Source organism: Lynx canadensis, chromosome A1 (genome assembly GCF_007474595.2).
Source record: "Lynx canadensis isolate LIC74 chromosome A1, mLynCan4.pri.v2, whole genome shotgun sequence".
NCBI classification, from domain to species: Eukaryota; Metazoa; Chordata; class Mammalia; order Carnivora; family Felidae; genus Lynx; species Lynx canadensis.
In genome coordinates this window covers 32,886,561-32,914,536 of record NC_044303.2, presented here as the reverse complement: position 1 = coordinate 32,914,536, position 27,976 = coordinate 32,886,561, and positions in this window count along the sequence as shown.

Sequence of the window (27,976 nt, the reverse complement as noted above, 5' to 3'; positions counted from 1 at the left end):
TAGTAATTTTCATCAACATTTATAAATCTTATGAGATTAACCCATCAAATTAATCTCATGTGACAGTTCAAATGTATCATTTACTAGGGTTTCTTAAAACTGATAAAATGTAGGGGCGCCTGGGTGGCGCAGTCGGTTAAGCGTCCAACTTCAGCCAGGTCACGATCTCGCGGTCCGTGAGTTCGAGCCCCGCGTCGGGCTCTGGGCTGATGGCTCAGAGCCTGGAGCCTGTTTCCGATTCTGTGTCTCCCTCTCTCTCTGCCCCTCCCCCGTTCATGCTCTGTCTCTCTCTGTCCCAAAAATAAATAAATGTTGAAAAACATTAAAAAAAAACTGATAAAATGTAGAAGAATCACAAATATATTTAAGAGTAATGTAGTTTTAATACGAATGTTTGCAATATCCATCATATATTCATCCATCTATTTGGATAAAAAAGGTCTTTCTCCTTCTGTCCATAAGCAAAATATCTGCCTTTTCACGTAGCCATAATGTTTTGTATCAGCAAAATAAAGAAATCAGCTTGGTTAAAAGCCCTACATCTTGCCTAAGTAAGACTAGAATAACATTTAATTCTTTCTGCTTTGCAATTTTGCCCCTAATATAATGATATAGAGGGATTACTTCTAGGTTCTTCTTTCGGTAGAACTCTTACTCTGTTATCAGGGAATAAAAATCCAAAAACAATTTTTAGAACTAGGGTAGATGAAATTCATTAGAAAGAAGTAGTAACTTGGAGACAGAGATATGGTTCTGAGTCCTACCAATGGTCCTGAGCATGAATTTTGCCAAGTCATTTATAATCAGCAGTTCTCAATTTTCTCACCAGAAAAAGAAATAGTAATATATGACTTCTTGTTTTCCATCTTCTATTCCATGCCTTTTTTTACTCTCTTGGAGAAAATTTTAGTTTGGAGATTATATAAATGTTTGAACTAAAACATGCATGTAACAATAAATAGTTTTCAGCTTCTTCATTTTTCTTTTTTACTTTAAATGCCAGACTCTCAAGTTATACTTGAGAAAAATGGGAATTTATTTGACAAATTTTAAATAACATTAATAGTTTTAATACAATTATTTATCAAAAGTTATTAAATCATTATATCACCAGTGGAAATGTCAAAAATAAAACAAAAAAATTTAGCATAAAAGATAAGTAAATATATTTCTGGTTTTGTGGTACAATATATGTTACAAATAGTACCCAAAACCTAGTAACTAGAAAAACACTGACTGGTAAATTGAATATGGTAGTATATCAAAGTTATTATTAAAATATACTATGTTATTTATCATATAGTAATGCATTATTCAACATGTTAATATATAACTTTATAAAGTAATATTATTCTATATATGAATATTTTAGAGTTCAGGACTAGTTAAATCAAAAGTAGTTTTCGACTTGTACCTCCACTCAGGTTGAAGTAACTTGGACCAAATTTAATCTCCTGACAGACACAATAAAAAACAGACTTAAAAGATGAGAAAATGGTTTCCAAAACAATGAACATCAGGCAAATAATGGCAATAATTCTGAGAAATGGAAGGCAATAAAGAGGAGTCCCATGTTTGCACACATGAACTGTTTTTGAAGAAGTTTCCCAGGTGTGGCACGGGGAGAGGAGACTCATTTGGAGTAGATTACCTCCTGAGTTGAGGAGATAAAAGTGAGATTCGGGAGAGACTAAGGCACATAGAGCTCTCAGGGCAGAGCATCTCAGAAAAGGGAGCTGCACAGAAAGAGTACACCAGACATTTGCAGCATTCACTTGAGTAATGATCAACACAAGGATATAAGGAGACTGCCCAGTGCTGTGAAGAACAATTACAAAGGGTGAGTTAATTCCCGGCCGAGTGGGACTTAGGCCTGTGTCAATCAGAATGGAAAGCAACGTTCATGAAGCATTGGGCTGAGTACAAAAAAAGACTAATGTTTCAGACATGGTAAACAAGTTTTCCATCACATACATTTCTCTGGTCTTGCTGAATAAATCTGAAAAGCAAGACTGTAAAATTTCAAACTCATTTCAAGTCGATTAATAACACCACAGACCAAATTCAATAATCTTTATGGAAAACCAAAATAAAGTCTTTAATTAATATGTTTAAATGACAATGTCTGACTTCCAATTAAAATTTACCAGGCATACATAGAAGCAAGAAAATAAGAACCTCAGTGAAGAGGGGGAAAGTCAACCAATAGAAACTGACAGAGAATTGACACAGATGTTAGAAATATAATTGTATTTCATAGGTTTAAAATTTAAGTAGAGATGACTTGGAAGATATGAACATGATACAAATAAAACATTGTCATGAAACTATATGAGGTGAGGATACCCCAAATGGGGGTTTGTGGTCAAGTAGGCTATGCTAAAAAAAATTAATAAACTGAAATCCCAGGAATGAAACTAATAAAAAATGAAACAGAGAGTAATGAGAATTAACAAAAATCAACAGAAAACCTAATGAACTGTAGAACAAATTTGTCACTTGAAATATATAGATTTGAAATCCCAAAAGGGAAAGGGAGGGAACAACAATATTTGAATAGATAATGGCTCTAAGTATCACAAACTCAATTAAGATGCTAAAGTCACAGATTCAAGAATCTCAGCCAACCTCAAGCGCAAGAAACATGAAGAAACTGCATTGAAGCTGGTGAGTATTAGGTTGAAGAAGATCAACTATAAGGGGAGAAAAAATTGACCAGTCAGTCTACCTTGCCTGTACTCTTCAAATTTCAAGGTCCTTAAAGATCAGGAAGTTTTGTGAACCTGAATTGCATCTTGGAAGGAAAAAAAAAAGAAAAAAAGGAAGGGAGCAATAAAGGTGATGAGGTCTGAGTAAAGTCTATAGTTTATTGAATAGTATTGTACCAATACTATTTGTTTTTTAACTTTGATAAATACATCATTGCTGTGTAAGATGCCAGCATTACAGAAACCTAAGTCAAGGGTACATAGGAACTTTTGGCACTACCTTTGAGGATTTCCGCTAAATCTAAAAATTCTTTCCAAAATGATTTGTTTTACCAGTTTAACTGGTTATTATGTGCCAGTTGCTATCTAGGTATAAAGTAATATAGACATGGCCCTGACGGACTCAGTGGAGAAAAAATATTTAAACACAAATTTTAAAGAATCTATGATAATCTGGTGCTTGAAATAATATGATATAGTAAACATTGGCTCATTTTTATATGTTTACCTGGAAATGAATAGAATTTCTATAGGAAAAAAAACTTGTTGTTAAAGGAAATATACGTTTTTCGATATAGATCATGCAATGCTATGACTGTAAGAATATTGGTGATTTATATACACACTGCTCATAATACTGTATGTCCTGAAGAGGCAAAGTAGGCATCTAAGAAATAATCACATTTAATATGCAAACATGTCTGATTATAGCTGGACAATGTATGGCAATATCTTTTACTAGGAACTTCTTGAAAAACAAATAATTTCAAGTGTAGAGGAAGCGGAAATGCCCAAGTTTGAACAAAAACAGCACAGACGGTTAAGAATAATTACCTAAACATGGGGAATTGTTATTGGTACTGTCCTCATTCCAGCATCTAGTGAAGAAGGAGCTCTTACAAAGAACAAGTAAATGTTAAAGCTGTTTCAACAATCTAAGAAACAATATCTTGTTTCCTATTTGCTAAACGTAGGAAAGCCTGAAGGGCAATTTCTTCACTGGGGGTGACTTGTAGAATATGCAAGCTCATCAAACTCACAAAAGTAATGAGCAGTGAACAAGACAAACATTCTTCTAGAAGAGCGAAAAAATTAAAGTATAGACTTCCTTGGTGTCTGTTGAGTGCCTTGATGACTTTGCAGCAGTGGATGCAGATTAAGGAGAATGGGGGATATCAGCATAGAAAACCAAAACAGGAGAAAATAAAATGGCGGATGTCAAGTTGAACTGACAGCACCATTTGTGAAACTCAGTGAGACACATTCTGAGGACAGCACAGTAACACTACAAGAAACCAGAGGAGCAAGAGCTGCATTATAACCAAAACACATCATAAAATGACTCTTCAAAACTTACATTGTGTATTATGCTTAATTGTTCCATAGTCTTTCATTATTTATCCTTGAGTGATTTTACAGGACAATACTGAAAGTTAAGTATTTAGTGGCTATGGGTTGAAGTAACTCTTGAGAATTGTGAAATAAGGGCTCCACTTCAGGAAGAATTGATCTAAATGCAGTTTGAATACATTGTCAGTTTTAAAGTGTAATCCTAGTGCTAACACCACCCATGTTGTCTTATTGTCAAGAAATTTTGGGACGATATTAGTAAATTACAGAGGGGAAACATGGGAATACCACCAAAGCAAACACAAGCTTCATGTATTATATCTGAGATACTTTCTCAACAATGGAAATAAACAGTTCATTGCAAATGTCTTCATTTCATGATGGTGATTGCCATTTACTTATAACAGAAGTAAAAGGAAGATAGGTTACATAGTTCAAATAACTTAATATACACATGTTAGCTCACCAAGTCCAACCCCTCCTCCCACCCTCTATCACCATTTACACCAAAGCAAAATAAAGTAAAATAAAAGAAGAAGAATTTGGCTCTTTGGCTCTAGTCCCTTTGTTAGTAGTGTATGATTTTTTTAAAATTTTTATTTATTTGAGACAGAGACAGAGCATGAATGGGGGGAGGGTCAGAGAGAGAGGGAGACACAGAATCTAAGCAGGCTCCAGGCTTCCAGCTGTCAGCACAGAGCCCGATGCGGGGCTCGAACTCACAAACTGTGAGATCATGACCTGAGCTGAATTCAGATGCTTAACCAACTGAGGAACCCAGGCGCCCCTGTAGTGTATGATTTTTATTTCTCCAAATGAAACCTTATATGGAGGGTTTTTTTTTTTCTTTTTAAGCTGTGTTCTGGTTGATTTGCAGATGTAATGTCTAAGGTATGCATCATAACCATCACTCCATGTTGTGTTCTCTTAGAGTTATTTAGAAAACAATTAAAATCTACCCCTCTTTTAAAAATTGAGCAGAAAATAAATGAAATGTCGCCCAATACTATATTAGAGTATCACTTTGTACAGTAATCATGTAAGAGAGATAGAATCATAGGCAGGTGAAGCTTAACAGTCTCAAAATACCCGACCTGAGCTTGAGATGTCAGTTTAAAACTATCAAAGTGTTAACATTTTGAACATAAAACACAGAACAGAAAAACAGAAAACTAGTGAAAATAATTGCATTCATTTCTGGTGATCACAACTTAAAAGGCATTTAGACACCCTGGAATGTGTTCAAAAAGCAATAAGGATGGAGATAGGTGACAAAACTAAGTCATATGGACAAGTTTGGGAATGACTAGCCTGGAAAAGGAAAAGAAAAGTCAGGAAATAGATAGTATCCAGGTATTTGAAAAAGTCACTTGGACTTGCTTAGCACTTATTAAACAAGCATTTTTTTTGTCTCCCTATTATGTTTGGTATTAGATGCTGAGAATATAACATGGAGGAATACAGATATGGTCTTGACCTCAACAGACCTTTTCAGAGGGAAACAAACAACCAATTTGAAAAAAAAAAAAAACATGAGTTACTATTTTTGATATATATGCTATGAATAAGACGAACAGTCAGAAAGTATCAAGAGGACATATGATGGATCATGTAATGCTTCAAAGATTCTTAGTAGGTGCTACTTTAGATGTACATACTAAGAGACTAAATTAGGAACCAGACTTCTACCTATCAAAGAGATGATTTTTTTTTTCAACAGAGAAAAAGGTTCTTCAAAGTTATTGCAAGTTGTCCCAGAATGGAATGCTTCAGTGTCATTCGATAATTCAACTTAAGTTGAATGAACATTTGTGGATAATTAAAATAAACCTCATTGGAGTATTAAGGAATGATAAATAAAATTGAGTAATAAATGTCATGTGGTCCTGATAATCTCTTTTTATATGTGAAATTACTCCATCAAATCAAAGAGTGAAACTGACCTTTATTACTTGCAGAATTTCATATTAAATTTCTGAAATTTTAGGTAAAATTTCCAAAGTAATTAGATATATTAGGCGGTAAATCTAACAGAAAGATTCAAAAGAATCATATCATATGCTTTCGGTAAAATACAGGGGAAAAGATGACCTTCATTAAGCAATAATTTATTCATGTTAAATTATAACGTATTTTATGAAGTTGAGTTTTTATATTAATTACCTTAATAATCCTTAGGATCCTTAATAATCCATAGGAAATAACTGATTTACCAGTCACCCCTCACTAGAAACTAAGGTCGAGGAAATACTCGAACAATATTGTGCCCAAAGTGTAAAAACTAAGCTAGTTGAAGTGTTTCTTTTATAACGTCATTTAAAATAAGTAACTCAAGAGAATGCAGAACAGACTTAGAAAATGACTAAGTGCAATTACTGATCAAGACTTCACGGCAATTTCAAAAGATGTAGTGGGCCAAGAACAAGATTGGATACAAGTTTAGTGTAGCCTTTCTGTAACCAAATTACCTATTTCAGGCTTATATTCCTCTAACCTTTGAGTGCCAGGACTCAAACCTTCTTTGGCCCCACCAAACTTTTCCATGCAAAGGTATGCATACACATATTAAACATAACTTTAATATCCACTGATATGAACTACTAAATCTTTCTTATATTAGTTTCCATTACTTATAAAAATTATGACAGTAATTTTAATGGGATTTCCTACTATAATTTCTTCTTCCTGTTTTCCTACTTGACCTTACTCAACCCTTCATATATGTGCTACTGTATTCTCTTAAAATGTAAATGTGACTGATGGATTATGTTGACCCTTTGATCAATTCTGACCAGGCATTTACCTGGCACCAGGATAAAGTATAATCATTAGCCCTTAATACCTCCCTTAGATCAACTCCTGAGAATTCACCCTCTTTTCACCTTTACCCACAGATATTCTTTATATTTCCCCAAATAAAAACCGCCTTTCTATGCTGTTCAACTTTTCAGTAAGAAACCTCCTTTCCTTAACCTTTTATTGGTTATAAAATGAAATCTTATATATACTTCATAACATTTTTTATTGCCCTTCATGTACAACTCTCCTTATACCACATTATCGCCTGTTGGTCCAATGGTATTTATACCTCTCTTGTGGGCTATCCTGACCCCTTAAAGTGTGTGTGTGTGTGTGTGTGTGTGTGCACGCGTGTGTGTGTGTGTGTGTGTGTGTGAGTGTGTGGTTATGTGTGGGTAGGTATTCATTCCAAATGTTAGAATCTTTCTGACTAATCAAACTATTATTCCTTCTTCTTCTCATAATGTTAATCTTTTATTAGATAACACTGAGAATTCAGATTTGCATTATATTGCATCATGAAAAAGTAAACTATCTTGGAGTTATTTGGAGAAAAAAAATTCAAACCATTCTGGGTGTTGGCTCACTGGCAGAATTTGCTGCCTGAAATGCTATATACTATTTCAACAAATATTTAATAAAGGATTTTGAGAAATTCAGAAGTAACTGATAATTAGACCATGATATCCTAAATATATAGTATTTATAGGCACATATACATTAGGATTTGTCACAACTGCTTCAGAAGTTTTAGACACATTTACAAAGTTAATTTGCATGAAAATAAGAACCATAAAATCAAATTTTCTGAGAATACCCAGTAGGAGCATGTCAACACAGTATGCAGGAGTTTTACTTTCAGTGGAATAACACTGAATAGTTACCAGTATTCACTATTAGTTAATAGTTATTCAGCATTTCACCCCAGAAAACATGAAAAAAAAAGAAGAAATAGCACAGTTGTCTCAGAATTAAAAACCTCTTCTTTTGTCTCACACGTGGAAAAAAAAAAGAAAAGTAACTACTTCTCAACATGAAAGATGTATTGAAAGCTGACAATAAGATATTGCAAGGAGTCTGGTGCTGATGTTCTAGAAATTATGGTAGTATGTAAGGATCGTCAAAAGTAATCATACAAACATGTAGTACTACAAATTTTAAAATAAACTTTGCTTAGGTCATGTTTAAAATAGAATCATACTAGAGAAAGACTATTTCTGAAGCCACAATTATGGTCTGTTCTTAATATCATACTGTTTTATGCCATGAAGACCGATCAGTCTCAGTGGACCCTGGGAGTGAAGCAGCAAACTCTCCTGAATCATCACCCAGTCCCAAGCCTTCCCTGGAAAGTAAATATGTGAAATGTTTTAATGCATTCCCATTTCCAAGAAGCCTGATGGCTAGGCTAGAGGCAATCCTCAGTGCTGCCTATAGCAATCTTCTCTTCCAACACGCTGGCTAAGGCCTGACTGCAGGAAAATGTGGTGTGATGAGAAAGAGCACATGCATTCCCTTGAGGCACTGTCAGGGAAACTTGCTAACAAAGGCAAATCTTGCCTCCTCGGATAAGCCCGTAGAGCGCCATCTTCCAAGCCACGTATGGTTTTAAGGATTCTAAGTTTTTCTTAGAATGTATGTATATGTCATAAAATCTTTCCTTTGGAAAGTCCGGTTTATATGGTTTCGGTTCCTATTTCGTCATTTACTAGCTACACGAAATTAAGAAGGTGATTTAAATGCCATGTGCTTTTGCGCTTTAGTTTCTTCGTACATAAAATGCATGAATGTGTGAAATAATACTTGCTGTCTGAACTGACACATGGAAACTGCTCAGGATGTCGCATGACAGAGTAAAACTAGTCAAATTATTGTTACTTACTGCTATAAACACATGCACTGGATGCGTTACATACAGTAATATACATATACATGTGTGTATATATGTACTATCATTCTATATGAATATATATGTACATATATATATATAATACTGGGTAATAAATGAGATAAACAGTTTATGAAAGTATAAGGCAGCTTACTACAACCTATTGGGCATACATATTTATATTTTTAGGAGTTACCTATATTTATAGAAATTATCAGCATATAGTAGAAAAATATGGGACTAGAAAAGAATTTAACAGAATATTTTCAGTGATTAGGCTTCAGAATACCTACTGAACAATTCTATGAGAATTGGGAGAAGGAAAGAACTCCAATTCCTGGTTGAAAATAGGAATAACAAACCAAGACATACTATAAAAGTGAATGGATTACTAGGCAGTTTGACAGGTTATGGACTTTAAAAGAGGAAAAAAAAATTCTGTTAGGAGCTAACCAGAAGTTCCACTGTCACAGTGCACTGAGTATGGTTCGGGGTTAAAACAGAAGGTGACGAGCTTAAGTTTGGCTCTACAAATAGGAACCTGTGAATTCCTTAAATGCCCTCCTAATGTTAAGAATCATACTGGCAGAGGGAATGAGGAAATGAACTCTTAGGTAAGGATCTTAGGACTCTACTTCTAGGGACCAACATCCTTCCCATTCTGGCCAAGCAACTGAGGAGGTAATATGGCAAGCTAAATTGGACTGTCTGTAAGAAGAATATTATTCTCAAAATGATTTTTCCCCCTGAGGATTTTTTGAACTATCAATGCAACACACAACAGTCTCTTCTATATTAAATGTCAGGGTCAGTGTCATTAAATTAAATCCTACACTGAGTATCAAAATGTACTTAAACTTTGTACCTAGTATCTATGAAATAGGTCTAAATGTCTTTTTATTCTGAGGTAACTTATTCTGAGGTAACTCAGTGTTCTTTTCAAATAGCTCCCTACATAGGAAGGAGAATTTAGCAAAGAAATGTGTACTTCAGACTCTACGCAATTGAATTATGACCAGGATGAGTCATGCATTTGGCAACAAATAAATTTAAAGTTTTACAGAAAAATACTTCTGAAGTTATTAAATGTTAAACCACTTTTAACAAGTTGGTAAACTTCACATCTAATTTAAAATCTATTTTCAATTAAATGTTTCATTAAGAGCCCATGAGCATTGAATTATAATAATAAGGATTATGTATCTACTTTGATTCAAGGAATTATAAGTACTTGAAATGCTGGGTCCTATTTTCTAGTCTTCTCTGGGGACTACAACGGAGGTTTACAAGCAAGGAGAAACTTTCCACTCCCCTTGCCCCAGGGTTCTGTCTGTCAGAGTGATTTACTTTGTGCAGCTATTAACTAAATGTGCAGAATAAAAATTTGTCCCACGTTTCTAAAATCAAAAGGGATGGTTACTGAATATTGAAGGGGCACCTCATACACAGGATGTTTGTATATAGGGCATATATGTATAAGATGATAGATCATTTAAGAATTTAAATTTCCCAGTATTTTAAGACTAATGTAAGATTGTCTATAAATATACATCTATAGGATTTTTGAACCACAAATACGATTACAATAAATCTTTTCCCCCCAAACATCTCAGATAAATATGGCCGACTTAAGGAAGTTGTGTCAAAGGAATCAAAATATGGTGGCAAACAGAATCGTTTTGGAGTCAGGGCACTTGAAATAAATCTTATAATTTTGCCTTTTTAAGCAATGTAACACTTCATGAGACATTTAAATCTTAATTTCCCTATTAAATGGGAAGGAGTAATTCAAATGCAGTTATTCTTATAATCGTTATAATCGTGATGAACTCCCATTTCCTGAAGCCTCACTTAAGCAGTGGCCAGTGACAGGCTTAGGTGACATTTCCAATTCTATGGCTACCAATCACTGTGCCTCATCTGGACTTTTGTTTAGCCTGAGACTCCCAGGTGGGGATGCTCTTGTTTCAAGCCACAGAGCTATCTTCCTGCCACAAGACTTTAAACCACTTGGATGAATTACAAAAACAAGAAACTTGTAATAACCAATCTTCCCAGGGAGCAATGGATTTTTACTCATTGGCTCAAAAAAAAAGGAACATTCATCCCGTCTCATTAGCATAGAAGCGTAGACCTTTGGTATAGTGCCTCTTGAATAGACTGAGATCTGGTCTGAAGGGACTGTGTGAAAATGCCTGAGCTGGGTTATAATTACTTTGTAATTCTGATTTCCAAAACTGAGCCACAAGTGCAACTTCTGCTATCATCAACCCAGGAGGGTCCTGTTCACTTATGCATATGACAGTGTGCTTAAATGTCAGCTGCTGTGGATGCCATTTGCTGAATATACCAAATTTAACAGAGTGGCTATATCAAAGGGACTTAAATATGTAGTAGTCCCATTGGTATTTTGATCTCTGTTAGAAAAGCATCACACAGGGTAAATCATATCCAAGGCTAGCAGGACAAAGGCAGGGATTGTTTGTAGTGACAACAATGCTTCAACATGACAGATGCATGTGGTTTAATTGTTCCAAAATTGAACTAAACTCTGATTTTAAAAGCAAATAAAATAAGACATTTGGATTATTTAATCTGAACATATATTGAGTAATACAAATTAATAATTTTTCAAAATAAGATTTCTAATTTATGGTTTAAAAGGAAAAATGGATAACATCACTATTTTTCATAAATATTATGTATATAATAATGGCCATTAATATTGGGGTGCCTGGGTGGCACTTGGTTAAGCGTCCGACTCTTGACTTCAGTTCTGATCATGATTTCACGGTTTGTGAGATCCAGGCCTGTGTCAGACCGTCAGCCCAGAACCTGCTTCTGGTATTCTCTCTCCCCCTCCCCTGCGTGCGCTCTCTGTCTCTCGGTCTCTCTCTCTCTCTCTCTCTCTCTCAAAATAGTAAACATTTTAAAAAATAGTCAACATAAAAAAAGCCACTAACACTTATTATGAATACAAGTTACAAAATTCTTTGAGAACTTGCCATTAATTACTTGTGGGAAGGAGGCTATGGAAGGGAGGCTGGATTATGGAGACAAAAACCCAGATACAGACTTAATTGTTAGTTAAGAGACTGGGGAAGTATATACAGAATTATCAGATAAACATTGTCTTTAATTTCTATAATACCAAGAGGAAGAATCTGAGTTATCTATGGCTGTGTGGCAAACTACCCCAAAATTTAGTGGCTTAAAATAAGAATGATTTCTTATTTCTTCTAGTTCTGTGGGTCATGAATAGTTCTTCTGCTGGTCTCACCTGAGCTTTCTGGTGCACCTGAGATTCTCTGGTGGCTGCGCTGGGCTGGACTGGCTGACTTCTCTATATGATCTTTCAACCCAATCTCCTCCATCACCTGGAAGTCCCAGCATCCAAGAACAAGAGCACAGACGCTTTAAGGTCTCCTGGGAAGGAGACTCAGAAGCCTCATCACATGATCATTATTGCCACCTAGCAAGTTGTAAGGTCAGGTGAGTGTACAGGGAAATAGGCTTCCCTTCTTAACGGGGGTAGCACTAAACATTTTGTGGCCATATTTAGTCTAACGCAGATTTCTTTAGTCAAGTAATTTTACAAGTAACAAAGCCCAACTCCTATATTGTCATTTGTTATCTTGCGCCATTTATTTACTGACCTATCTCATCATTTCCCTATCTGTAGGACTCTGAAGATTGATGGTCAAGCAAAAGTTTCTTTCACCATTGACGGCAAATATCTGTCACTGAACTGTAGACAGCAATGAATGAGATGCTGTCAACTGTATACGGGTCATATGTAATGAAGAGGCAATATGACAAACACTGCTACTTAAACACATGAATAGCATCTCAGCAAAAATCGATTGGGCTCCATCACTCCAGAACTCATTTATGTCAACTTCCCTTTGTATTGCGTTATTTCAATATATTTCCAGAAAATTATAGATTACAGAACAAAATTCTATATACAGACATATACACAGTGATACTTCTTTTACATACGTACGTTACAGAAACGTGTACGAGACATATGCGATGGGTTGTTACAGTATTGTTTGTAGAAGACAAATGTTTGAAAATCCACTAATGGAAGAAGGTAAATGAAAGGTAAATTAAACAGTGGCTGCAGCTGACCTAATATAACATCTACATGTTGTCTCATATGGTTTTTCTGCAGACGATATATGCTCTCCAAACATATGGCTGAATTCCCTAACAAACTAATACTGAAAGACATTTTCCGTCTGCTACTACATCACCAGAGTATATCGAACTTTTGGAAGGCTAAAGAAAATGGACTGTCACAGACTGAAGTCACAGTGTTGTCTATTGGCTACTTCTCCTTGATAGTCCTTTCACAAATAATTCTGATGTGTAAAGCAACGAAAGAATAGCCAGGTACACAATATAATCTGTTTTCATCTGGTAGAATTTAGCAACCAAATACATTCTGAAAATGGAAAATGCAAACCCACAGTTCCCCATTCTTGATAAAGGTTTGTATTGAACGAGTTTTTCGGTATATGGGGTTTGTCACTATATCCTGAGCCCATTTTATGGTGTTATATCTAAAGTCATTTTCACAAACATCAAATTCCTAGTAAGAGAGTAGATTGATGGATAACAGGGACTGGGAATGGGGAAAATGGAGAAATATTGGTCAAACAGACTTCCAGTTATACGGTAAGTTCTGGGGGTCTCATGCTCAACATGTACAACATAGTCAACAAAACCGTACTATACTTTTGAAAGCAGCTGTGACAGTAGGTCTTAAATGTTCTTACCACAGCAACAACAAAAACCATGAAATGGTAATTACGTGAGAAGAAGGACTGCTATGTAACCTTACTGTGGTAAACATTGTGCAATTTATACCAATATCAAATTATCACAATGTATACCTTTAACTTATACAGTGCTACATTGTATCTCAATAAAGCATCAATTATATCTCCATAAAACTAGAAAAAAAGCACTATTACGAATAAGTAATACACTTAAAGTAGAATGATGAGATTAAAACAGCAGTATCGGGAAGGAGAAAACTGCCATCAGGCCGAGTCAGTTTGAAAATTACTAACTATGTTATATAAAAATGGACAACTAAATATTCAGTATATGTGTGCTTAAAGGGATTTCCTCTTATCCTTATGCAATACAATGTAGTTTTTCCTGATCTACAATTACTGCAGTGCTAAAAAGTAGCACTACGTGGGACTCAGATGACTCTGAGTTGAAATTCCAGATTCATAATTTTGTGTGTACCACGGAACTGTTATTTTTTCTTAAGCATCAGTTTCCTAATTTATAAAATGTGTAAAACAGCATAATATGTGAGTAATTTCTCAGATCAAAACAAAGTATTTAATAGTCCTTTTACATCGCTGGGCACATAGGCAAGAATTAAAACCCCTTCAACGGATTCAACTTCTTTTCTCTTGGCAATAAAACCACTTCTTTATTTAAAATAGTGGTGCAACTGAAGAGAAGCCAGTTTTTTCCAGTGGCATAAATGCTGATAGGAGATTAGCAGTCATGAATTACAGGTGGCAGATTAATTTTGAGTAATTTATTTATTTTTCTGTATGCCAATTTCCTCCTATGTAATGCAACCTATATGATGATTATTTTGTTCGATGGTAATTTTGAAAAATCAAAACATTATGGAAGCCAAAATATTCTGAAAAACATAAAATCACATTAAATTCATTAAAACATTCTCGATTAAAATTACTTCTTGTTGCAATCTAGCAGTATAATCAAAGATGATATTTGGGAATGATTTATACCTAAGCTTAAGAAGTATCATCACGTAAAATAGAGTTCATTTTTCAGAAATGTAAATGGAGAGGCAACATAACTTACTATGTGAGCCTTCACAAATGATGCCATTTCTTGAAGCTTATATTTTAACAAACACTTCTTTTTAATTGTTTTCATCTTTTGGTTTGGGACTGGCGTGGGGTTTGTAAGTAAAAGAGAGAAGGAATATATTCATCTTATTCTTGGACAGTTTGTGGACAGCAAACAGAAGGTGTATATCTGTAAACGTGGATATAGACAGCACACAGTGTAAGTGGGAGGAGAGATTTAGCACAGAGATGGGATAGAAAAGAGAAGCGAGTGGTGTGTACTTATTATCTGTGCTGACACAGACACGCTGATATTGAGAACAGACTGTTACCTTACAGCTTAAGAAAGTTTGTTAATATAAGAGAGCACTTACACGTATGGCCTTGCCTAAAAATTTTACTGAAATTTAAAAGAGGTTACATATATTTAGGGTAAGAGCTTAGCTGGTAATATGTAATTTAAGGTCAATTTAATTCATCTAAGAATACTTATTTGGGGAAAAAAGCCCAGTAATACATACACTAATTAGAAATTCTTTTCTTCATTGATTCTCCCAAAGAACAAGAAAACACCGTCTACTTTTAGTTTCTCTATAGAAATACACACTGAATAAGTAAAAATGGGTCTGTTTCTATTGAAACAGAATTTGCCCATGGAAGAAAATACACTTATAAAAGTTGTAACACAAATGTGTAAACTGCTATATTCAGCGGCAGTTACTGACAATTGCATTTGCATGTTTGCTGGATTGTACTGGCAATTGAGTAAATAGGGCTGTGGTCCATCCATTTGACCTAATTCTATGCCCTTGAGATTTCCAGCAATATCAATACTATCATCACTAAATATTTTTTTTGAGAGAGAGAAAGTGAGAGAGAGAGAGTGTGAATGTAGAAGGGGCAGAGGAAGAGGGAGAGAGAAAGAGAGAATCTTAAGCCCAAGAAAGGCTCAGTCTCATGACCCTGAGATTGAGTCCCATTGGAGGCCCACGTGGTGCCCCATGTTGGGCTCCATGCTGATGATTCAGAGGCTGCTTGGGATTCTCTCTCTCCCTCTCTCTCTCAGTTCACCCCATTTGCATTTTTTTCTCTCTCTCTCAAAAATAAATAAACTTAAAAAAAATCCCAACCCATTAAATGTGCTGATTTGTTTCAATCCAGTATATGATACTACACTATGGTAGAGAATTTACCATTATGTGGTTATCCCTCCCTCACTTCCGGGAAAAGTGAAAGAATACACTTCTTATTCCCTTCATGATTAGGCAAGACCATGTGACTATTTCTGGCCAGCAACTAGAAATAATTATTATAAATTATGAGTAATTCATTCAAATAAGGTATATAAACTTACAAGTGTTGAAGAATAAAGAAGGAAGCCATGAAATCTTCATTTACTTGGACAAACATTTTCAATAAAGGATGAAATAAGCTGGGATTTAAAGAATAATTTGTAAAGCAGGGATAGTGAGAAGGGAAAGAATGTATATAATTTTTGAACAATGTAAACAAGATCATGATGGAGTGAGAATCTATGGTGTACCCCGAGAATTAAAATAATATGGTGAGGCTAAACCATAGGATAGGTTCAGATTTCTAGTTTATGAAGGAAGGATGAGGAACAATGGTGGACTAAAATAAATAAAAGTATGACAACATGAATATGGATGATGGAATCAGTTCAGAGAGAAGATCTTATCCAGTAAAGGGCATTTAAATTTTCTTCTGTAGGCGAGAGGGAGGAGGCTGATTATTTCACCTTATGATATTTTTATGAATGCCTGTGAAACAGAAAGGCTGTTATTTGAATATCTAAATTTTAGTGAGTGTAGAAAGACATGAGAAATCTTGGGAGAGATCATGGATTTATATGGAAATCATCCTACTCCCTCATTAAAAGTTACAGTTTACTCAAGAGGCCTAAAGACTCCAGACTGTGACCAGAGACATATATTACCAGTGTTCGATATGCCTACTTACAAATTTTCTGTCTCTTTGCAAGGTGACATAAGTGATGTATAGCGATGATTTCAAAGAAGATATTAAGGGAAACAAGAGGAATAATAATGATAGCGATAGTAATAAACCTTAAACACTGCTTAAGAAACAAAATAAGGCAGTATCTCTTCAAGCATTTCCATCCAGTTATTCAACTGTATGTAACTTTGGAAAATATACCATAGGTTTTACTTTATTTTACCATGGATCTGTGGTGTCACTGTGTTAAAATTAAAGGAAGCAATGTGCGTAATCATGATATATACCATTTAAGTAAAATGATATAGTAAAAATATGCATATATTCTATTAGATAATTAGATAATTAAAGAGCATCTTAAAATTTTACTTACAATGAGAAATAACATGATATGATTGAATTGATTATTAATTTGTGTTCAATATTTGTCAGTGAGGTATCTATTATTTGCATATTTAGGCAACGCTATTTCAAGAGTATCTATTTGCAAGAAATATGATCCTTTCTATGCTTTTTAAAATCACTGAGATCTTCTCCGCACACATTATTAAACCAGACCATGAATAAGTTTCTTAGATTTCACTGTTAACAATTTATGTGGTACGTAATTAAAAAGCAGATGTCTGATAATTGACCAAAGGGAGCTGCTCGCCCTGCCGCATCAGAGCGGTAACTTCTACTCTCAGAATAAAAATAGGCTGTGAAAGAACAAAAGCAATCTGTACAAGATCCCTGTTAGGAGATAATTCCCCAATAATTAATCTTTGCCATGTCACTTTAATTTAAACAATATGCAACATACTCCAGTATCGTAAAAAAGAAAAAAAATAAGGCTATGTTTCAAACACTACTGTCTAATGTTAGAGAGTATTTTGAAATCAAACATGCATTTTGGAAATTCTGGAGGATGTGGAACCTTGAAAACATTGAAATGCAGACTAGACAACAGAAGAAACACTCCCATTTCTTATCTATTATGAATAACGGGAAATATTTTACAATTTCTGTATTAAGCTGGCTCCGTTTAATAATGATGGGCTTAATAAAAATAATTCTGAGAGTGTCAAATCCTAACTAATATCACAATAATAATAAGTTAACTATACTGGAGTTAAAGTAAAAAATTAAAATAATTCTGTATAAATTTTTGTTAAAATTAGCAAGTTTTCAATATTTTATTTCAAAGTGATTCATATTCTGAAGAAAAGAGGCCATGTGAATAGTTTCCATTCTATTATGATCAATTCTTACAAACTAATTTTTGATAAAGGCCTAGCAAAGTCAGCCTAAGTACTCTCCATTCTCCATTTTTTTTTACAGGACAAAGAGGTTGTATATGTGTATACCCATCTCACAGACAATATGAACTACTCTAAAATGCTACTTTGATTATATTCTTCCATTTTATATAATATTTAATACCTGCATAATGCATGAAATATTTAGTCTTACATTTTAACCTCTTCACCAGAACTACTGTTTCACTTTCCCATTTTGTCCATATAAATACACAGATTTGGAAATAAACTTGTGTGTGGTATAGACACGTAGGAAAAAGCTTGATTTGAAATCTTAGAAGAATTAAAAGATATCTTTTCTCAACTGAGAACAATATGCTTCTATGACATTTCAAAACACAAATACTTTTGTATGCACATTAAAATAGTTTCAGAAAACTGTACCGGTTTCATTAAGAAAAGGGAAAACATCAAAATCGATCAAACTGTTTTAGATAATAGGTAAACAAATATAGTAAGTTTTAACATATTACATATGCATATCAATGCTATTTTATAATATTCAAAATTAAGTGATATTTACAGGTATATAGACATGTGGTAAATTGTAAACAAAAATCAAGGAAATGATAAAAATGTAAACATTGAGAATATGGTCTAGGGATGTCAGATGTTTAATTGGGAAGAGTCTTAGGATTTTTACTGTTCTCTTTCTTAAACTATATTCTAGCTGTTCAAGGGCTCCTGCAATACATAAAATAATTACACCCGTCCCCACCATCAAATGTCCACATTTTAGTCCTTGGAACCCGTGAATATGTTACATGACATGGGGAAAGCAACTGCAGATATGATTAGATTACAAATTTTGGTGGGGATAATATGGGTTATCCAGATAGGCCTAATGTAATCACAAGGATTCTCTCAAGTGAGAGAGGGAAGAAGGAGAGTTAGTGTCAGAGGGATTCAAACTTGTGTGTACAGAGTGATACAGATGGTGTTGATGACAGAAAGGGCCACAAATCAATGGATGTGGGCAACTTCTAGAAGCTGGAAAAAGCAAGAAAATAGATTTTCCCTTAGAATGTCCAGAAGGAGCATAGCCCTGCCAGTATCTTATTGCCCATTGAACCCCATTTCAGATTTCTGGTCTCTAGACCTGTAAGATAATAAAATTGCATTGTCTGAAGCTCCAAATTACTTTTCAGCACCAATAGCTCCCCCAAATAGCCATATTTAAATTGCATATGAAGGGGATACTTTAGCTTTTCATAATATAAGATATTGAAGGAAATAACATACTATTCAATTATATTCACTTACACTTTGACTCTTCTTTCAATTTTTTTTAAATCTTCCAAAAAACACATTCCATCTTTTTCTATAATAACTATTTGAAATAAATACCGTAGGGGAAAAAAATACCCACAGGGTAAAACATTTTTTCAGTGTCACATTAACAACTCTTTGGTTGATGTTATTAGATCCTTTCTTTATTTCTGAAATTACCAAAATTGAAAGTTCAATTTTATTTTAATTGCAAATTAAATCTAGACTCTTATAGAGTCATATTCAAATAAAAAAAATCTAATGAAAAAGTCCACTCTGCCTACAGAAATTATCTAAAAGCAGTAAATTTCTTTTATTGCACATATGCTTTTATATTAATATAATATGGACCAATGTTGTAAATTTGATTTATATTATGATCAGAAGATTTTTAGGAATAGACCAAATGCATACACATTCCCATGCTCTAATGTACAAAAAATTAACTGTCATTTTATAGTCACCATGTGACTATATATGTATTAGCTTAGGTGGAAGTAAATATTTCAACATTTACAAAACTGGAAGAAACAAAAGTACATTGTATTAGTGCTCATGAGTCTAGGGTATATTGGGTTCAACCCAATTAGGGCAGGGAAAGTGCTGTCCACATCACTTATGCTTAGATCTGCCCACAACCCATATTCACATCTATTCCCGTATTTATAGATTTTTTTGTTTGCAAATAAATATAAAAAGGAAGTTAAAAATGGATTTAAATATAAAATGTATCTGTATATTTTATATCATAGAGGTATGTCAAATATTTACGTGTAAAGTATACTGCTGTGATATAAAACAAAATATAATTATACCACACACGAAAATGCGCACACACACACACACACACATCAATGTTAAATCATTAAGGCTTACAAAATACAGTTTTACAATTGAATTTAGCAAACTAAATCCTCTACTGTTAATTTTTTTCTCTACTCCCAATATTTCAATTTTTGTATCACTTCACTTACAATGTTCTCTACTCATTTCTGCCTGTTCATTCTTAAATATTTAAAACTCAGCTCAATTATCACTTACTTTCTTTTTGAAATCTTACCTATCTCCTATTATATTCTTTTTGTCCTCTGTGCTCTCAATAAATGTCTTCTAATTATATTTATTTGGGTTATTGTTTCATTCCTAAAATGCTTACCGTGAAGCTTTATTAATTAGATGCTCCTAATAAACTCTGGTATACTGGAACAAAGAAGATATAAAAATCAGATGCATTCTATGTTATGACCTAAATAAGGAGAGTGTAAATGAATTGTTTCTTTCCCAAAGTGGTTTGTCAGTAATTAACATTTTTATACCTGAAAAATACGTACCATCCAATGTAAAATACGTTCAAATATAATATTAAATGTGTTTCTAGATATTACAATAATTTAAATAATTGTTAAGGAAGCACACAAATTTTTCCTGCTTCACCCAAACATACATATATGTTGAATAACATCAACTTTGCTTTAAACATCTAGAATATTACATGGTAAAATGACATTAAAAATGCACCATTGGTTTTCAGGGTGATTAGTCAAGTTTTCCTCAACCAATGAACATCTTATAAGACTTGGAGGTTAGGGGTGCCTGGGTGCAGTCGGTTGAGCATCCTGGTCTCTCATTTTGTGAGTTCAAGCCCTGCATCTGGCTCTGTGCTGACAGCTTGGAGCCTGGAGCCTACTCCTGATTCTGTGACTCCCTTTCTCTCTGCCCCTCCTCCACTCCTGCTCTGTCTCTCTCTGTCTCAGAAATAAACAAACATAAAAAAAAAAAAAGACTTGGAGGTTATAAAAACCACCAAACTTGTTATCCAGAAAAATATTTGTAATAAAATTTTATAGTGAGCTGTGATTTAATATGCTAAAATTCAGACTGGCAGAACTTTTTTATAACCCAAATTATCGACTCATGTAAAATAATCTTTTATGAAGAAGCAGTCACCTGTCAGGTAGTTTTGATTTCAAACTGCTATTAGTTTTTATTTATTATGTTGAAATGAATGCTCATCTACTAATGTGATCATGCATCTTCCTTGTGAACAGGAAGTCAGATTTCTTTCCTCAAGAATGGAAACGGGCAGTATATAGAGTAAACCTGTGATATTAAGAATAACTGTATTCTATGTTAGCTTGTTCTTTCCACTCCCAGCCCTCATTTTATTCTAGTTTCCTGACGAAGAAAAAGAAAAGTCCAAAAATATTCCCTCTATATTTTGTTTGAACTACTTCTTTTCTCGTAATTTAAAGAGCCACCTAGAATAGGCTGAGCAAGACCTTCCAATGATCTCCAAATATGTGTTTGGTTGCCCCAATCACTGTACATGTTCAGTGCATAAATAATTTTATAAATGACAGGGAAATATGAACCAAAACCATGAGACACTACTTCACATTTGTTAGAATGGCTATTATCAAAAAGAGCTAAAAAGCGTTGATGTGAATGTGGACAAAGGCAACCCTTGTGTATTTTTGATGGGAGTATAAATTGATGCAACCACTATGGAAACAAGTATGAAGGTTTCTCAAAAAATTAAAAATAGAACTACCATATCACCCAGCAATCCCACTTCTGAGTATATTTCTTTTTTTTTTTTTTTTTTTTTTTTTTTTTTTTATATGAAGTTTATTGACAAATTGGTTTCCATACAACACCCAGTGCTCATCCCAAAAGGTGCCCTCCTCAATACCCATCACCCACCCGCCCCTCCCTCCCACCCCCCATCAACCCTCAGTTTGTTCTCAGTTTTTAACAGTCTCTTATGCTTTGGCTCTCTCCCACGGCCCCGAATAGCCAAAGGAATTTTGAAGAAGAAGACCAAAGCAGGAGGCATCACAATCCCAGACTTCAGCCTCTACTGAGTATATTTCTGAAAGAAACAAAATCACTATCTCAAAGAGGTATCTTCACTTCCTTTCCTTATTCATTGCTCCATTATGCACAATAACCATGACATGGGAATCTCAGTGTACCCCAAAGGATAAACAGAATAACAAAAATGTCACACACACACACACACACACACACACACACACACACACAGGAATATTATTTAACCATAAGAAGAAAATCTTGCCATTTGCAACAGCATGGATGGACCATGAGGGCATTATGACAGGTGAAGTAAGTCAGACAAATATTGTATGATCTTGCTTACATGTGGAATCTAAAAAAATGCTTAACTCACAGATACAGAAAGTAGAATGATGGTTGTCAGAGACTAGTGCATTAGGGAAATGGGAGACGGTGATCGAAGGGTCCATACTACCAGTTATAAAATGAGTAAGTTCTAGGGACCTAAATGTACAGCATGGTGACTCACATTAACAATACTCTATTTTACACTTGAAAGTTTCTAAGAAGTATATCTTAAATATTATCACTACAAAAAAAGGCAATTATATGAGGGAATGGCAGGGTTAACTAACATTGTGGAAATAACTCAGCAATATTTATGTGTATCAAATTATATCATAATCTTAAAATTATACAACATTACATGCTAATTATATCTCGATATATCAAAATAAAAATACATGCAATCAAAAGAAAGCAGATGACGCCACAAAGGTTCAATTAGCGTCCCATATGGGAAATACTACAGACAAGAAGTCCACAGAGTCATGAGATTGTATAACTAGAGAAGGTGGTTCAAACCAATCCAGGGTGATATCCAAGGAGCCATTTAAATAACTTCTGAGTAGGGTTGGAATAATCACAGTTCAAACTATGGCATTTATACCTAGTCCCTGTGTGGAGAGGAATTTGGTATGTTTGAATAACATCAAATAATGACTGTGTGGCTTAGACCAGATTACACAACTGTAGCTGGAAATGCCTGTGCTTGCCAGAACATTCAGAATCCTTCAGACTATGGTAAGGATTTTGGGATTTACCCTGAATGCCCAGAAGATACAGTCCGTATTTTAAAAACAGAACAGGCATCATCAATTTGGAAGCTTATCCTGGCTTTGTTTAAAAATATTTAATATTTGGGAGTAAGAATATTAAGGAGACTATTATCCAGAGATATGATTGCTGCTTGCATTAGAAGTTAGTGGAATTGGCAAAATGGAGATTTAAAGTTTAACATAGAATCTACATTTCCTCTAAAATGCATCGGGTTGTATTCATCCAGATGTACTATAAGGTATATACCATGTGAAATATACTTAGGAATAGCTTATCTACAATGAGAATAAAGTGCAATAATAATTTAGAAGGTACAATTTGAGTTTTAATGGTTGTCCACATTCACGAAATTTACCACTATAATGAAGTAATAGATCATGATCATTCCTCCTGAAAGTTTTTGTGCTCACTGGCAATCCATTCCTCCTTCTATCTCTGGTCTCAGAGAAATAGATCTACTACTGTCAATTAGTTTAGTTTGTAAGTAGAATGTACAAGTTTGTGTCTATCATCTTTCATTTAGCATAAATGTATGCTGATTTACACATTTGTGTATTTATAAGTATATGTACATAAATATATGTATCAGGAATATGAACTGAATGTTAGAAAGTGTATGTTTTTTGAAGTAACATACTTATTGAAATGACCCAGAAGCCTGTGCCTGTGACTAAATTGATTAATGCATTCTAAATATATATAATGCTCATGTACTACATGTTAATAAATTTTCCAAAGCTATACGTTATTACATCATATCTGGCGCATATATTTTCTTCCATGCCTACATAGGCAAGTGATCCGAAAATGCTGTACAACAATAACTCAACAACAAAATAGAGAGATAGCCATAGGCTAGGTTGATGTAGCTTTAAGAGTCAAATAAATCTAAGAATGAGTCATTATTCACCCAATTACTAGAAGCTTCAAAAATACAATGTATTGCAAACAATTTAAGCCCTGAGGACATTTTAATGTAAGTGGTTAAATTATTTTGGCAGATGCAAGAAGCCCAATCATCAGAATTCTATACCTAAAAAGTCCCAGTAATTGGAATTTTTAAGCATAAGATTACAGTAAATGCTGTTTTAGAGGAGGTATTCAATCAGAAAATGTTACAATCGTACAGAGACAGAAAATATTCTAGCCATTTATCAACAAATATCCTGACTTGACAACTAGATTAAATAAATGAACAAAATATAACAGGTTGGAGACAAGCCATCATGAAAGGAAACTTGCTAACTGAAGCTGAAATTAATGCCATTAAACATGATGTTTCAGAAGACTTGAGATTTAAACAAATAACAAATGAAAGCTCCCTGCTGTTGATGTATCAGAAGATGGAGATTAAATGGATAGGAAAAAATTCATGAACAAACAATGAACGTGGTATGTGTGTGAAGAGATAATATATATATATATATATATATATATATATATATATATAATGTAAATATATTTATTTTATATATTTTATACATATGTATGTGAATATATATATATGACAAGTAGTGTCTTAGAGTTTATAACTAAGTAAGAAAAAGCAGAAAGAAATGAAGCATAATGATACTTTCAAACCCTCTAGGCCAACACTTCATAAAAACATTGGATTGTATCAAAACAGAGAGACTTTCACAAAGATTTAACATTGAAATGTTTCTTTTGGTCTCTTCTCTATCTCAAATCCTCTGACATTCCCTCCAACCCATATTTTTCAAAGTGGACACAGACTTGGGTGTGTGCACACGTGCACACACACACACACACACACAAACACACAGAGATACAGACACAGACACAGACACACAAAATTGATTAAGATCAATTGCTTACATTTGTTTGCTTGGGGCAGATGAATGTTTTGGTCCATTATTCCGATGATAAATAGTACTACTAGTAAAGTTTCTTTTTTTATTTGTTTTATTTAAAATTTGCTTAAAAGACTTGAACATAAGATCTGAAGCCACAAAAATTCCTAGAAGAAAAACGCAGGCGGTAAGCTCCCCTCACATAGGCTTTAACAATGAGTTTTTAAATCTGACATTAAAAGTAACAAAAGCAAAATTAACAAGTGGGACTGTATCACACTAACAAATTTGTGAATAGCAAAGGAAAGCACCAACATGAAAAGCAACTTACTAAGTGGGAGAGAATATTTGCCAATCATATACCTCATAAGAGACTAATATCCAAAATATATCAAGAACTCATATAACTTAAAAGCAAAACAAAAAAAACCCAAAGATTTATTTTATTAAAAAAATGTTTTAATGTTTTTATTTATTTTTGAGAGAGACAGAGACAGAATGCGAGTGGGTTAGGGGCAGAGAGAGAGGGAGACACAGAAGCAGAAGCAGGCTCCAGGCTCTGAGCTCTCAGCACAGAGCCTGATGAGGGGCTCAAACTCACGAAACATGAGATCATGACCTGAGCTGAAGTTGGATGCTCAACTGACTGAGCCACCCAGGACCCCCAAAAAACCCAAAGATCTTAATTGCCATTTTTCCAAAGACGACATACACATGGTGAAAGACACAGGACATAATCGCACAAGACCCAAATAATACCACAATATTGAGACGCATACATTCTCCTTCTTCATAGTAATTCTGATATGAGTATTATTAAATTACTGACTATAGAAAACATTATTCATTAATATAGTGAATAAACATTTATAGAGGACATATGTGATACCTGGCACTCTTCTAGACACTAGAGATAGAAATAGAACAAATAACAAGATAAGTTCTCTTTCCACAGGTTGTTTATATCAAAATGGGGACACAGAAAGTGTGTCTATAAACAGATAAATGTGTTTATAATTTATGATTATTTATAGTAAATTTCTAACATTACCTGCTTACAGGAGCCTTCCCTGACCAAGCTCACAAAAACAAGTAATTCCATAATTCACAATCACCTTACATTGCTTTTTTATTTATACCTGTGTCTAATTACATGTAATACACTAATTTATTGCTTTAATTGGCTAACCTGATACCTGGCAGCTCAGCTCTCTCATGATATTAAAAAGCAACAGGCTAAAAACAAAAGTAACAACCAAGCCCTTAATCACTTGTAATGATAATATAAGCAAGAGGCTAGACTGGATAAAGGGCTCGCTACCACCTCCACCCACCATCCCTAAACACTGGGTCAGGTGGCTGAGCACACAGGTGGCAGTTGTCCCTCTGCCAAGGAACCCTGTGTAAAGACTCCTACAATTGTAGTTTTACGGACTCTAAGTATGGGGAAGGTAAGAGAGGAACAGGTAAGAGTGTGAACAGTGCTGAGTATTTTTTTTTTTAATTTTTTTAACGTTTATTTATTTTTGAGACAGAGGGAACATGAACAGGGGAGGGTCAGAGAAAGAGGGAGACACAGAATCTGAAACAGGCTCCAGGCTCTGAGCTGTCGGCTCTTGACACGGGGCTTGAACCCACGGACCGCGAGATCATGACCTGAGCTGAAGTCGGACGCCCAACCGACTGAGCCACCCAGGCGCCCCTACAGGGCTGAGTATTGAGTCAGAACAGATCATCTCAAAGTTTGCCCCTTCCCTCCAATAAGATGATGTCAGCCAAGGTACCTGAGTATGTTCTCCGCCTTAGGCCCCAATCCAGAGACATTCAAACGAAGTGTACTGGGGCTCAGAATGTAAATACAGCAAAGAAGCATGACCGGCCAGAAGGGCCTGAGTCCTGGACTCCAACTCCCTTCAGAGACCGCAGTGCAGTAGCTGTGCACCACGTGGGGAAAGCCGCTTCCCCTGTGAGGACTCCAAATAAAGCTTCCATAATTGCCTGTGATCCATAATGAAAAATCATGTATATGTTTTAACCAGAAGCCAGACTCTTCAAATGGCATTTGAAGAAAGAGCAGAATGAAGCGATGCCCCTTTAAGAAATTTATTTACTGAAATTTCACACCTACAGACTATTCCTTTATTTTGCAACAATGTCAACAGTAATAACCGCAAATATCAATGCTTAGTATCTGCTAGGCTTTATTCTAAGTACTTTAAAATAGTGATTAATTACATCTCATAAGAACCTTATACAGGAGTTATTACTATTTTCATTTTGCTTATAAGGAAAGATAGATACAAAGGAACAGAATATCGTGGTGGTAGCAAATATGGGTACAAATTCACCTAAAATACTTGCTGTATATCTTTGAATGATCTCCAACTTTTTTGGAGTGGGATTAGTTATGTGACTTCTTTTGGCTCATATTATGTTAACAATTGTGACACAAGTTGTTTGTCCTCAATTCTTAGGAACTCTGTAAACTATTAACATATGAATGAATCAGGTCTATACTGCTTAAGGATAATGGCCCCACTATCCAAATTCATCTAAGGACCAGCTAACTGTCAGGCACTTAAATTGTCTGCCACTGCCTGTCAGCGAGTTGTATATAAATGTTCATCCAAGTGAATTTAGCTGAGATCGGAAGAACCACCTAACACAGTCCAATCCCAAATGCAGACTCACAGATTACAATTGTTTACTGATTTAAGCCACTAAGTTTTGAGGGGTTAGTGGTAAAGCAGTAAGTAATTTATCCCATGACAAATGGTAGTTTGGTAGTTGTAGAGGGTCCTTTATTTAGGATAACATGTTGACATGTTGGGAAGAGAAAGATGATATAAAAAAAATAAATAAATAAAAGGTCAATCGTATTCCTATATATCAACAATGTTCAATAGCACTTGTAATTAAATTCATAATACCACTAATATAAACACTCCAAAGATGAAATACTTAGATATAAGTCTAATAAAAATATGTGCAATATCTATATAAGGAAAACTATAATTTAAAAATGATAATTTAAATCAAAACCTAAAAAATGGAGAGCTATTCCATGCTCATGGATAGGAAGACTCAATAATGTCAAGAAGTAGTTGTT